Genomic DNA, 15,508 nt, shown 5'->3' on the forward strand with positions numbered 1-15,508 from the left:
GGATGAGTGTGTGAGTGCTCTGTATGTGTGTAGCAAGCACCTGGCTGGACCAGCCAGTGTGCCGGGGACCTGTGAGGTGGGGAAGGAGGACTGGGACACAGACAGGGGTGCTGGGTGGGCAGAGCGGTCATGTCAGTGATTGGGGAAGCAATGAAAGTGCTTGTGCTTGTGAACCTGTAGAATGCGGTGTGTGTGCTGCACCAGTGACCTCCTGCCTCTGCCAGCCCAAGAGAAGGAGGGAACATGGCTTGGTGTTTGGGATGAGTCCTGAATGTAGGCACTGCTGGAGGCAGCATCTTGTCTGTGGCTGTTTGTGTGATCAGCTGTGTCTGTGTCCTCTATGTGTGTGTGTGTCTGGGATATGTGCTCAGTTTCACTACTGGTTGAACCTACAAATGGGAAAGCATCCACTGTGTCCGTCAGCTTGACTGCAGTTCTCCAGGCTCTGGGCTGTACTCCAGCAGATGTGCAGGAGGATCCTGGGCAGACAACCTACTTGTAACAAACCTTAGCAAAGATTGGGTGAATTTTTCATTCTGAATCACAAAACAAGAGAAAAAGATGAAATACTATACCTAAATTTTATCATAGGTTTCTTAATTGTACATTAAGAAATTAAAGATCAACATCATCAAACATGGAGCCATGCAGTTACAGGTAGTCAGCCTTCAGCAAGATGACTTAAAAATTTTTACTAAGCTTACTGGCTTTCCCTTCTCACTCCTCTTCTCCTTCATTCCTGCTGATTCAAGCCTATAGTTTACTGTCAATACTTAAAATGACCTTAGGGTCTTGTTAATTTCTCCTAGACTTGGAATAACTTCAGTGCCAGAAGATGTTTTTCTGCCCAAAGCTATTTTCCATGCAGTCACCCTGGGACAATATTTGAGTTTGCAAGGAAATTAATCTAGTGTAAACATCCCCATAAGGAACGAAAAAATTATCTTTGGGCTGAGGAAAGGACATCAGTTTTGGCCAACAGTGTATCTCACTCACTTATCTACAAGTAGATTCAGATTCCATTTTGCCTGCAGCTACGCTGTCCACAAGGAGGCTTGGAGCTCTGTAGGAGAACAGTGTGATCTCTTCTACAGGCTCCAAGGCATAATGTGAAACAGTGTTCTTCCTAGTAAGGATGGGAGGGGAAGTTTGCTGTTGAAAATAAGTTTTCTGATGGTCTGGACAGAATTTTGGAGTAAACAAAGAACATACTCAGTCAGTGTAACCTATGTACTTGAAGGTAACAAAGTGTTTCATACAATATGTTACTACTCAAAAAAAAAGAGGTCAAAGAAAGCACTTTCTGAAAATATGACTGTCTTGTTACCTTCATGAATTAGAGCTTTGGATCTCTTTTCTCCTCTTAGCAGAAACAGAACTAGAAATTTGATGGACAAACAAATTGCCCGTAAGCCAGCAATATGACCTGGTGGCAAGTAAGTCCAAGAGCTTCCTGGCTGCATTAAGAGGAGTCTTACAGCACATTGAGGGAGTGGATCCTTCCTCTCTCTTCACTATTGGTGAGAAGAATCTGAAGTGGTGTGTCCAGTTCTGGGCTCATTGATATGAGAGAGACATGCACTTACTGGAATGTGGACCCTTTGGAGAGCTAGGTTTTGGAGTATCTGCATATATGGAAAGGCTGAGAGAGAGCTGGGATTGTTCAGCCCAAAGAAGAAAAGGTTCTGGAGTGTTGTACCAATGTGTGTAAATACCTGCTGAGGGGGGTAGTTAAGAAGGTGGAACCAGGCTCTTCTCACCAGTGCCCAATGAAAGCACAACAGATGATTGAGACAAACTGAGATACAGGAAATTCCATTTAAATATGACAAAAAAAAAGTTTTGTTTGGTTTTGTCGTGTTTTTTACTGTGCAGGTGATTGAATACAGAAGGCATGTGTGTAGTCTCCATCCTTGGAGATATTAAAAACCCATCTGGGCAAAGCTTTGAGCAGTTTTCCGGCTATTCCACAGTTCTGTGAAAATGCAATGCTTGTGTGGCAGCTCCCACCATAGTAGAGACTGGTGGTTTTTAGTAGTCAGTGATTGGTTTCAGTGGGTGATATTCAGCTTCTTGGGAAGAAGAGGGCAATGCCTAGCTTTTTTTACCAAATGTTATTTTTTAACAGTATGTATTGGTGTATCAACAATCCAAAAATTTATGCTGAACCAAGTGTAGGATAGAGTAGGTTGCAGCTGGAGAGGTTGTTATTCTGTGTGTCCCATAGCTTTCTCATTTGGAAGTTAAGGAAGTATGAGCTGATAGAGTGAAATGTGTCTAGATAACTGATTTTAAATAGTTATGAACAATACAAGATACAGCTGGCAACTAACAAAGATCTTAGGCATCAATACTGGGACCTGTAATTTTAAACACTTTCATCCACCCCTGTGGATGAGGGCATAGCATGCTCCCTTCATGAATCTGTGTATCAGACTAAGGTGGAGTGACTGACACAAAGAGTGGTAAGCTTGAAGATGCAGGCAACAGAGATCTCACAAATTTCAGTGAGGAGAAGGGTAGAGCTCTGCCTCTTTGCTGAAACAACCTTACATACTAGTGGAGGCTGAGGAGGGACTGCCAGGTAGCAGTTCTGCCAAGGGTGCTGTGGTGGATGCCAGGTCAAATATGAGCCAACATCACACTCCTTTCAAATGAAGCACACTGTGTGTTCCTGTATTACAAGAGAGGTGGCTAGCAAAGGTATCATCCCTCTGTAGTTGATTCTAGCAAGGTTGCATTTCAAATATTGTCTCTGGTTTTAAGTTCCCCAATCTCCAGCTAAAGAGGGATGTGGAGAAACTAGAGAGGATCTATCAGTGGGTTACCACTATAGTCAGCAATCTATTGTGTTTTATATTCTATATCGTAAAGACACTTGTCTAAATCAAGTCTCAGTATACTATAGGCCTGAGAAAGTTTAAAGGCAACCTTCCACTCTGGAAAATTTGGACTTTCTGTATCATGAAAGGCAGGTCCCAAAACCAGTTTTTTGCCTTATTGCCTGTTTCCTGTAGTCTTCTGGCAAAAGAAAGAGAATTGTCCTAGGACAGGCTCCTTGCTGATGAGTCTGCCTTGTTTCGCTGAGGGCAGTGACATGAGCAAACAACATAGTTTAACTCAAAAGTTAGAAGTGGAGTCTGAGAGCAGGGACACTTATCTACCCTTCTGTAGTTGCCAAAGGGGTTACCATGAGACAGATGAAGTCTGAATGGTATGCAAACCTGGTGGTCTGGACTGGCAAGTGCAATCACTAGAAAGAGTTATTTTCTCTACTGCAGCACAGTTTGGACAGTAAAAGCACCCTTGAAAAAGGTATTTTCTCCCTGGAATAGGATAACCTGGACTCATAAGCTGCTCAATGTGTTCAGATACCAAGAGAAAGAAAACACAAACAAACCAATGAATTTTGTCATAAAAAGCTCTACAAACAAAACCAAACACAAAAACAACTCAGGCTATTTCATTCCATTAAACACTTCAAAGGTAAACAAATGAAAACAGATGGTTTGAGGTAATTGTATCACAATTCAAACTCCTAACTAACCTTATCCTGCATATTAGAGGACAAAGAGTAAGTCCTTAATTTATCATCGCAATATGTAAACTATAAATTCAATGGAGGCTGCTTAAGTATACAGTCTTAGTTTGTTCCAATGTATTCAGTAAATCCAGCTGACTGGGTAAAAATAGAGGTAATATCAAGAAGCTGTGTCAAAAAAGCCTTGTGTTTTTTTTTACAGAAAAATAAGGATGAGAATGAGAGGGTGATAGTGGGGCTTTGGTCACATGAAGAGCTGAAAAACATACAGCCAGAAAAAGTGGGTTTATTTTCAAGTTTATTGATCAGCTACAACAGGTAATATTGTTCACTTTTGTCACTGCCCCTGATACGAGGTCTTTAATGAAGTGCAAACACATCACTGCTTCACCAGTGCTCTCCACAGGATACAGGGGAGTCTCTGCTCCAGCACACCTCCTCCTCTCTTCCCTCACTGACCTTGGAGTCCGCATGGTCACTTCTCTCTCTCTTCCAACTCCTTGCATCACCACCACCAGCCAGAAAAAAAAAGGACAGAAGAAAAAAAGAAGAAGAAGAACCCTTTTCTTCCAGCTTCTTCTTCTTAAAAGTGATTGTGGAGACATCTAATTGGCTCAGCCCTAGAAATGGGTCTGGCTTAGAGCTGTGAAGAGTTTTGAATAACTTCTTACAAGAGCCATCTTTACACCCCCTTCCCTATCACCAGAAACGGCTGTCATGTCAAATCATGACACACTACATACTGCTCTTAGAATTTCAGTAGACCATAAGGGATATAAACCTCATCAGAACCATGCAATATTCTTGCCAAAATTAAGAAAGCTTTATTGGTATACATTATACCTAAACTGACACTGACCATGTCAAAAGAGCTAAGAAAGCATATAATCCATAGTGACCTTTAATCTTGTCTAAAACAAATGTATTAGATGCAGCATACTAGAACATGGAGATCATTGTAACATCACACTGCTAAGTAACATCTAATAAATAGGTAGAGTCAATTGAAGGCTCTTGTCTTTCTGGATCCTCTTTCTAATACTTGATCCCGCTGTTTATGATGTAACATTATTGCACGTGAGAGAAATGACAGAGATCTGGAGGAATAACCTAAATTGGTTCAAATCTCCTCTAGAAGGAGAAGGAATAGGAAATCTACACTCAGCCATTTGAACCCTTCTTTTTGTATCACATGAAGGTCAATTACCTTCCTATTTAGCATTCAAACTACCTTTTGAGGCCAGGGTAGAAGTTCCGTTTTCATAAGTTGCTTACTCAGCACCACTCTTTCAGCTGATTTCCACTGTCTCTGACAGAGGCAAAGTATGAATGAGAATCTTGAATAATTATCAGCAAAAATATTTTTTCCAGTATTAACCACCATGGTCAATTGCCTGTTTTGCCTGTACCTGGAACTAGCGTCTAGACTCACAAGAACTGGATAGTTTCTTCTTACCTTGCACTACTGTCTTTCATAACACTGGAGACAGGTAGCAAGCAGCTCAGAGATGTAACACACATTTTCAAAATCTAAATCTGAGCAAGACAAAGTTTCCATTGATAGGGAAAAGAAAACAATTTAAGCTTTTGCCTCTGATGCAGTATTCTGTGGTTGAAAGTGCACATTCTCAACTAAACTATTTCGTTTTCTAATAGAGAAGCCAAACTGACATCTTAATTGACATCACAGTATCTGTGAGAAGTGCTTTGTGTTATCTGGGGCAATTTAGAAGAATCTGTCCTATCATAATGAGCAATCACCTGGTCTGAGTTATTCGTGCTCTTGTTACTTTTAATTCTGACTAGAGCAGTATCGTGTATCTTGCCATGAAATTCTGAATTTAAGTAACCACAGCATATACAGAACACTATAGCATACTGCCTTAACAACAAGGCTATTTTATCAACAAATATTCTAATTTTCCCTTCCTCTCTCCCTGCCCCCCATCTACCCCTCTTCTTCCTTACTAGCTCAAAGCAGTGAACAGAAAAGCAGTGGGCAGAAGTAGCTAAAGGATTAAGAAATGTTTTGTTCAAAAGACTCAACACAATAGTTTTCCATAAAAATAAATATGCAGCTTTTCTGTCCTGAGAGTTTTGTCAGCATCCATCTCAGGATGACGGAGAGAATAGCTCCAGAAGCTCTAGGCCACAGCTGCATACCTCCTACTTCAAACATCTTTTAAGCCTTAGTGTTTAGAATGAGCAACTAGCAATGTATTAGTGTTTACAAGATTCAAAAACTCTAAAACATATGTTTTACTGCTATAATTCTTCACAAGAAAGGTATAAGAGAATAAATACATTGAGGATTTATCTGAAACTATGGTAATGAGCACTGTACAGGCATCTACACTGAAGAGATTTGAACAGAATTTTAATGACATGTAACCCTTGCTGTAGGTTCATAATTTCTTCTTAATTCCAAGTCTGGCTTTTCTCACAGACAAAAAGATGGTGTTGAGGTTGTTTTATTTTTTCTGCAAAAAGGTTTAAGAAGAAGCTTTAAAATTGTTATGCAAATCAATAACTTAATAATCTCTGTAGTAAAATGCATATGGAATTTGTGCAAAATTTCACTGCAATAATGAAAACTGAAAGAATTGAAGTATTTCTAAATCTTTAAAGAGCATTGTTTTTCCATAGCAGAATGTATTTGATTTGCCAGAAATGACTAATCAAACCATTAACCTGAGCTGATTTCTGCATCACTAAAAGGAGTTTACAAGATTTCTCCAGAAACTTGTGCTTACATTTCCTTACGTCAATCAATCCCATTAAAATAATCACAACTTAAACAGAAGAGCTAGCAATCTGTGAAAACAAAAGATAGATCTCACCACTTGCTACAAAAGACCAACACAGAGGCATTTACAAGAAAGGATAGGAATAAAAGAGATTGCTTGGCTATGTTCCTGTTTGCCAGCCTACATATGTCATTATAAATGACATTGATTCATTATGTACCAGCTGCAATGGATTTCACTGTTTAAATCTAAAACCAAAGCCCAGCAAAATCAAAGCATACAGAATATTTAGTGTAGATCTGAATTTTTCTCAATTTCCACAAAATAAGGATATGTTTTGATTTTATTTTTTTCTTCTTTTTTTCCCCCTCGTTTTCTTTCCCTCCTGCCTCTCAAACCCGTAAGGATGAGTTGATTCGGTGTCAGGATAAATTTTAGATAGGATGCAAGTCCTTGAACAATTTGATAACAAATGATCTTTAGGTCAATTTGATGACAAGGAATCTCTTAAAGGGAAATGAGACAGAGAAAGGAGAGGAAAGTTTAGAGATATGTTATTAAACCTTTTGACGGAGCAAAGACATTGCAATGAAGAACATACTATAAATAAATGGCTGTAGGGAAGGATGAATTTACACTTGCAGCAGCATTGAAGTGGTCTGAGAGAAAAATGAAGAAAAATGTTTCAGCTGAAATGCTGTTTTTGAATACCTGGACTTTTGAATACCATACCCAGAGAAAGGTGATCCATGGCATGGAATTCAGTTGGATGCCTGTGGCCAGTGGAATTCCACAGGGATCGGTTCTGGGATCTGTTCTTATTCAACATCTTCATCAATGACCTAGATAAGGGGACGGAGTGTACGCTCAGCAAGTTGGCTGGTGACACCAAACTGGAAGGAGTGGCTGATTCACCAGAAGGCTGTGCTGCCATTCAATGGGATCTTAATTAGCTTGAGAATTGGGCAGAGGTTCATGAGGTTCAACAAGAGCAAGTGCAGAGTTTTGCACCTGGGGAGGAACAATGCCATGCACCAGTATAGGTTGGGTATTGACCTGCTGGAGAGTAGCTCTGTGGAAAGAGACCTGGTTGTGCTGGTTGACAATAAACTAACCATGTGCCAGCAATGTGCCCACATGGCCAAGAAGGCCAATGGCATCCTGGGATGCATCAAGAAGAGTGTGGCCAGCAATTTGAGGGAGGTCCTGCTCCCTCTCTACTCTGCCCTCATGAGGCCTCATCTCGAGTCCTGTGTCCAGTTCTGGGCTCCTCAGCTCAAGAAAGAAAGGGAACTTCTAGAGACAGTCCAGTGCAGGGCCACCAAGGTCATAAGGGGACTGGAGCATCTTCTTTATGAAGAAAGGCTGAGGGATCTGAGGCTGTTCAGCCTGGAGAAGAGGAGATTGAGGGAAGACCTCATTAATACTTACAAGTGTTTAAAAGGTGTGTGTGAAAAGGATGGGGCAACAATTTTTTTCTGTAGTGTCCATTGATAGAACAAAGGGTAATGGTAAGAAGCTGGAACACAAAAACTTCCACTTAAACTTAAGGAAAAACTTATTTACTATAAGGGTGATGGAGCCCTGACACAGACTGCCCAGGGAAGTTGTGGAGTTTCCTCTGGAGCTTTTCAAAACCCACCTGGACACGTTCCTGTGTGACTTGATTTAGGTGGACCTGTTGTAGCAGGGGAGTTGGACTAGATGATCTTTAGAGGTCTCTTCCAACCCCTACCATTCTATGATTCTGTGATTCTGTGATTCTATGATAAATTTGGTAAGAAATGAATTCCCTTGCATTCTAGCCAGTTCTCAGAGATCAGAGGGGCTAGGGGTGGCTGATCTTTTCTCTTAACAAGTAGGCCAGTTATTGCCATGACTACAGACCTGACCCCAGAAACACGAATAACATGTCTGCTGTAAGTCTGACCACATTTTAACAAAGTAGTCAGGTGCACAAGTAGTATGATTTACTCAAATTCATCACCTAGAGATTCTTTAACATTGCTGGTGATAAATACACTAAGCTGTAAGATAACTATAGCTCTCAAAATATGACTGCAATCACAAACTCAGTCTCACAAGGAATCACTCAGCATATCATAGAGCATGAAGTATTGCAAATCTTATCAAAAGTCATTCCTTCTGGGAAAAGTGAGAAGAGCAAACTCATCTATCTGTCCCCAGGTTTTCATGGCAAATTCTTGTCCTCCAAGTAGCTATGAAAACTACTATTAGATAAGTTGTGTGGGTGGGACTGTGGCCAAGCTATTGTTCTTTAAAAAATTCTCATTCCTTGCAAAACTATCAAAAACTATCACTTTGTCATCAGTTGTTCAGAATACCTTTTGATATCTTGCACAAAATTCTTCCTTGATAGCTTGCATGAAGCAGAAGAACAGGACGAAAAGAACAGGATCTTAATTCAGACTCCATGTTAATTCTGGGCACTAGATGTTCATCAGCCATATTGATCTTTGTGGTTTTTCCACTGCTCGATGTTTCCTGCAGCCTTGAGTTCTGTGTTCGGCTTTGGGTCCCTCACTACAAGAAAGACATTGAAATGCTGGAGCATGTCCAATGAAGGGCAACAAAGCTGGTGAAGGGTCTGAAGAACAAGTCTTATGAGGAGTGGCTGAGAGAACTGGGGTTTTTTAGCCTGGGGGAGACTGAAGGAAGACCTTATCACTCTCTACAACTACCTAAAAGGAGGTTGTAACGAGGTGGGTGTTGATCTTTTCTCCCAAGTTACAAGCAATAGGGAAAAAAGAAATGGCCTCAAGATGCACTAGAGGAGGTTTAGTTTGGATATTAGAAAAAATTTCTTCACTGTAAATGTTGTCAAGCACTGCAGTAGGCTTCCCAGGGAAGTGGTGGAGTCATCATTCCTGGAGATATTTAGAAAATGTGTAGATGAGGCTCTGAGGTACATGGTTTAGTGTTTGGCTTGCTAGTGCTATGTTAAAGATTGGACTCCATGATCTTGAAAGTCTTTTCCAACCTAAATGATTCTATGATTCTATTATTATTGTTAATATACTTACTTTTATTAAATGACATAAGCTAGGAAATTTGCATCAATAAAAACTTGAGCACCATGCAATCATTTGCCACCAGATGACTGTATCCCTATTGGGTGGAATTTATGTTAATCTTATCTCAATTAAGTAAAGATTCTGTAAATGTATATGTGTATTCACATTAACTGAAATATCTTTTACTATGAAAAACAGTCAGATAGAATTATGAATCTATTTTTACAGCGAGAAGAAACAAGATATTTTTTCTTGGCCAGCTGATAATGAAGCAGCATCCAAGAAATATCACATATATAGGTCTTACAGAAATCTCGTCCTGTGACTCAGAGTTGCAGAGAAACATATGTTTCTTTTCCTCTCGGGGTACAAGTATGCAAAATGAGAAATGCTTTGCTAGATCATGGAAAGAAATTATTACTGAATGGACTGAGACCACTGTTCCCACTGTCCTCCAAGTAGAATGTTTTATATCCCTTGCACAGGAAAGGGCAGTCCCAGAAAGAAAAGATGCTTGCTTAACAGCATCTGTGCTGGGCTGTACTATAAAAGTTGTCAGCCTTTGTTGTCAGCAAGCATCTTACCCTCTTTGGTCAGGATGTACTGGGCATGCCGTGGAAACACTCCATGAGGGAATGTGTCCCTGGGAGACACATGTGGGACCTGGGACCTGCTTCCCTGTATCTAGGAATGGTTCATTCCTGGTTCATAGAAGTCTTGTATTGAGACTTCCGAGCTGAATACACTTAGAAAGTTCTTCCAGGTGAAGGAACCTCCTCATCCAGGAGGTACTAGTGAGTTATTTTCTCTTTCTGGTCTTCTCATGGCTCACAGGACCTTGAGTTGCTTTCTGCCCATGGTCAAGACAGTGGTATACTGGGTAGAGATAGTCCCTGAAGACACTGTGCTTTAAGTTGGAAATTTAGGTGCTCTATTGGCAAGTAGAAAACAAAATCTGGACTCTTTATCATTAGCAAAAAAAGACTAAGCTTGGGTTCCTTGCTTGTTGTGACCACAAGGATCCATACTTACCTCAAGTCTATGATGTGGGCAAACCTCAAAAGGGTCAAATTAAAGTGTCATTTGGAATAGAGGTTAGTGTTTTCTGAGCCCTGATCAAATACTCTTTGGCCATAGTTAGTAAGAGGCAGAATTTTAGACCTGTGTTTCTCCTCCGTGTTCCATTTAGGAAAGATCTCAGTTAAACCCACAAAGAGTTCACAGAGTTTGAGTCAGCTTTCTCACAATGTCCTGGGATATTTTGGCCTCTAGTGAGACCTCAACTCTTTTCAGGGAATGGTTGTAGAACCTGGGATCCCATATTTCTCTCAAGAGGATTGTCTCCCAAAAGCCACCTAAGAAATGGTGTGAAATTTTAGATATAGAACTCCTTTTTAAGATCTAGCCTTTTCTCTTAAGTACACACATAACTAACCAACAGCCAAATCAATATAAAACAATAATTTATATCCTCAGATTGAGTTTGATCAGGCAAGTTCTAGTTATTTATGTGTCAGAAGCAATGGCTAGTTTTGTCAGTAATTTCAATTTGAAAGTAAAAGAACATCACTGTTACAATAGGACAAGTATTTCTGTCTTTTCCTTTTCTGTATTCTCCTTTCACTTTTGTGTTTTCCTTTCCTGTTTTAAATACTGAGGAATAGTATGTGACTAGCACTAGACTACAAGGTGACCTGATTTTCTCAAAAATTCTAGGGCTGAGCAACGAGGCTTAGATAACTGAGCTTTTGGATAGTTTGAAGAAATGTTCAATGCAATTTATGGTGTTGAGTACACTGCTTTTTTTTTGGTAGGAGAAAATCTTAAGTTGCTGAAATTTAGATAATCAAGGTTGACAGATTTTACTAAATTACTTGCCTCTGCCAGCTAATTCTGAAAGATAAAGCCTTGTATTATTATCTACATTCACCTTCTATCATTAACAGTAATCAGGTATGGTTTGCAGTGTTGTAACTGTCAAAATGACTAAAGTATTGTAAATATGTTGCTTATTTGCTGACGTTCTCAAGGCATAGAACACAGTAATTAAAATCCCACATCCTCCAAAAAATGCAGTGAATGTGCTCAATAAACCCATTTTTTTTTGGCACAGCCAACTTTATCTGAATTTATTGTAAGGTTGGTTCAGACTATCTTTTTCTGTTGTTGTTTGGCTTTAATGAAAAATGTGTGTTATAAATAACTTTTATGAAGCATGCAGTAACCTGTAGGCATCATTTCATTTCCTTCTCACAGATTCATTGCAGCTGCTTATTCCACTTTGGCAGCCTTTCCCTTAATTTGTAATCAATTACAGTGGTTAAAGGTATTTTCACTGTTTCTCACCTGAGCCTGAAAAAAGTGTTTGATAACACATTTGTAGAATTTTATTTTTGGTGATTATCTATATTGTTTCAGACTTTTACATTTATCTCTCTGAAATAAGGATTGTCTTTTACGAGCAGCTTTGGTTTTTGACAGCTCCCCAACTCTATTTCACAGGTGACTGCTACAATAGTCTAGCATACAGTATTGGCAATGCTCTTGAGTCCAATGTCAATCTCTGTGGCACTTGAACTCAGTTAAAGACAATGTCTTGGAAGAGCACAGCACAGGAAGAGAGAAAGTCTCTGCTTTCACAGAAAGTATGTGAATATTTCTGTGATAATTTTCTCTTGGTCAAATATTTACTGATACATGAATGAGTAACACACAGAAATAGAATGAGAATAGAAAATACCTTCTCTAGCAGTGAAAAGATTGCATCTTTCTGAAAGTATGCCTTTCATATTTTGGAAGAGTCCTGTGGGATAAGACCCTTGAGGGAAGAGAGGCATCAAGAAAGCTGGTTATTATTCAAGGATCACCTCCACTAAGCTCAAGAGAACTCCTTCCCAGTAAATAAGTAGTGAGACAAAAATGCCAGGAGGCCTGTGTGGATCAGCAAAGAACTGCTAGCCAAACTCAAACACATAAAGGAAGTATGCACATGGTAGAAGCAAAGATAGATAACCTGGGAGGAACAGAGAAACATTTTCTGAACATCCAGAGATGAAGTTAGGAAAGCTAACACTGAAATGGAACTGAATCTGGCCAGGGATGCCAAACACAGTAAGAAGAGCTTACATAAGTATGTCAGTGACAAAAGGAGAACTAAGGTAAATGTGGCCCCACTGCCCAACAAGATAAGGGGCCTGGTTGCACAGGACATGGACAAGGCTGAGGTACCAAATGCGTTCTTTTCCTAAGTATTTACTAGTAAGAACAGATGTCAGAGGTCTCAGACACCAGAGGGTAAGTATATGGAGAAAGGAAGATGATGCTTGGATGATCCTTCCTTGTGGAAGAGGATCAGATCAGGCAATATTTAAGCTAGATGGACATATGTAAGTCCATGGGCCCTGATGGGATGCACCTGTGAGTACTGAGGGATCTAGCAGATGTGATTGCAAGGCTGCTCTCAGTAATTGGTCATGACAACTGGGAGAAGTGTCTGAAGACCAGAGGAAAGCAAATGTAACTTCTATTTTTAAAAAAGACAAGAAGGAAGGCTCTGGGAACTACAGGCCAGTCAGGCACATTAAAGTCAGGAAACCAATCACAATCAGTCAGCATGGCTTCACAAAGAGGAAATCATGCTTAACTAGCTTGATAAATTTCCATGAATAAACAGCTCCTGGTAGACAAAAGGATAGCAGTGTATATTGCTTACCTGGACTTTAGGAAGACCTTGGACATTTTTTGATGGGTTCACACTGGTTGGGTACCAGGTACCCACTAAAGCAACTATATCACTCCCTCTCCTAAGCTGGATAAGAGAAAGAAAATGTAACAGAAAAAACCTAGTGGACTGAGACAAGGAGATTACTCAGTGATTACCATCATAGGCAAAACAAATCCAGTTTAGAGAAAATTAGCTGAATTTATCACCAATCAGAACAAAAATGGGTAATGAGAATGAAAAACTATATTTTAAAACATCTCCCCGCACCTCTGTCTTCTTCCCAGATGTCTATGTCTTCCCCTCCAGTGGTGCAGATGGATAGGGAATGGTGTTTACAATCAGTTCATCACAAATTCTCTCTGCTGCTTCTTTCTCTCGGGAGGAGGGCTCATGGGAGACAGTCCTCCATGAACTTCTCCAACATGGCTCCTTGTCACATGCTGCACTTCCTCACAAACTGTTCCAATGTGGAGCGGGGTGTAGTACTTTAGGAATGGTGCAATCCTTCAGGAACATACTGCTCCAGCATGCTTCTCTTCCATGGCGTCATAAATCCTGGCAGCAAGCCTGAACTGTCATGAGCCGCTCTCTAGCCATGGGCCCACAGGTCCTGCCAAGAACTGGCTTCTGCACAGGCTTCCCACAGAGTCACAATCTCTTTTGACTATCCACCCCCTCCGGCATGGGCTCCTCCACAGACTACAGGTCGTTCTCTGCTCTCCTGTAGCCTCCATGGCTTGCAGGGGCAGGGCCTGCCTCACCATGGGCTGCATCACAGCCTATAGGGGAATCTCTACCTTGGCATCTAGAACATCTCCTCTCCTTCCTTCTTCATTGACCTTGTTGTCTGCAGAGCTGTCACTCTCACATTTTCACTCCTCCTCGCTGCAGCACTTTGATCCTGTACAGTACCTTTTGTCACCTTCTCAAGTACGTTAATCACAGAGGCGTTACCACCATTGCTAATTGGTTCATCGTTGTGGTAGATCAGTGGTAGATCAGACTTGAAGCCTGCTGGCAGTGGCTCTGTTGGACACAGGGACGGCTTCCAGAAACTTCTCACAGAAGTCACCCATGTAACACCTCACTGCCAAACTTTCCTATGTGAACCCACTACACACTGATAAGATGCTCATAGACAAACTATGAGTAGATCTTCATGCTACACTATTTTTTTTCTCGGGAGTTACAATTTGAGTGCTACTTTTATTTCATTGCCTTTTTGCATGAAAGGATGAGTAAAACACAATAGGTACAGTATGTAATTTTAAAAAATAAACATAGGAAGACACTTCTGCAAAACTTGATAAAGTAGTCCTAACGGCTATACGTTTGCTTTCTTCTAATACCAAAGACCTCTGCTAGAGTAAGTTACTTTATGCTCAAAATTATTCACCTTCTTAGCTTCATTATGAGGTCTTAGCTTTAAAGCTCTAGCAAAATAGTACCCTGAGGTTTAAGGAAAACCAATTTTTGGCAGATGATCCTTAGGAAAACAGGAATGCCTGACATGACTTAAAAAAAAAGGGGGAAGCCTTTTAGTGTGGTTTTAATAAGGTTTTAGAGAGGAAAACAATTTATACTTTAATCTTTATTTCCCTATTCAAAGATGCAGAGCAAAGAGCAGTGGGATTTTCAGATCTGTGCAACTGTCTGAAGAAATCAAAAGCATTAATTCTTTGCAGTTATATTTCTGCGGCTCTCCTAAGCACCTCTTATTCAATCCCTACATACTCAGTTTATAGAAGGTGAGCTTAAGGACAGAAGCAGCATATCTGAGGTTACAGTAAGTCAATGATGCGACACAGCCACCGAAACCTGCCTTCTTAAATGAGCCCATTTCTCAGCTAAAACTGAGAAAAATATTTTCTTCTTGTCAGGATCTTATTGCCAGATCAAATGAAGAAGAATAAAACTAGCATGTCCATAACTGAGATAGCATATTGAAGTATATTGAATCATACCATACACACTCAGCTTTGATATATAATGCAGGGATTTATTTATGTAAAAGGAAATACAGTTCTGTAAAAGGGAATAATATTTACTCCAGGTTTGGTGGAAGTCCTTCTGCTCAACAATTGTTTTTATATTTTTAATATATCAATTTCTTTCTAGATTTTCAGCAACTACACTCTGCTTTGTTCAGTCAATACAATAAAACAGTCTGGAGTTTGTTCTTGGGTGCTTTTTGCATTTGAACTCAGAAATACACTACAAAACCAACATTAATCATAACATTTTGTCAGGCACATCAAATATGAATCATAATGAAATCAAAACCAGTGAATTATTGTCATATGTTCATTCAATGTCTTTCTGTCCATATAAATCCTGCATAAAATCCTGTCTCTGCTGAAGTTGTTGAGAGTTTGATGCTAAAAGTTTGAAAAATTCTGTTCCTGAGCTTATAGGATATGATAAAGGATCTGATCATGACCTGTAGGGAGGGTTTGGGATG

This window comes from Colius striatus, chromosome 1, assembly GCF_028858725.1.
Source record: "Colius striatus isolate bColStr4 chromosome 1, bColStr4.1.hap1, whole genome shotgun sequence".
Taxonomy (NCBI): domain Eukaryota; kingdom Metazoa; phylum Chordata; class Aves; order Coliiformes; family Coliidae; genus Colius; species Colius striatus.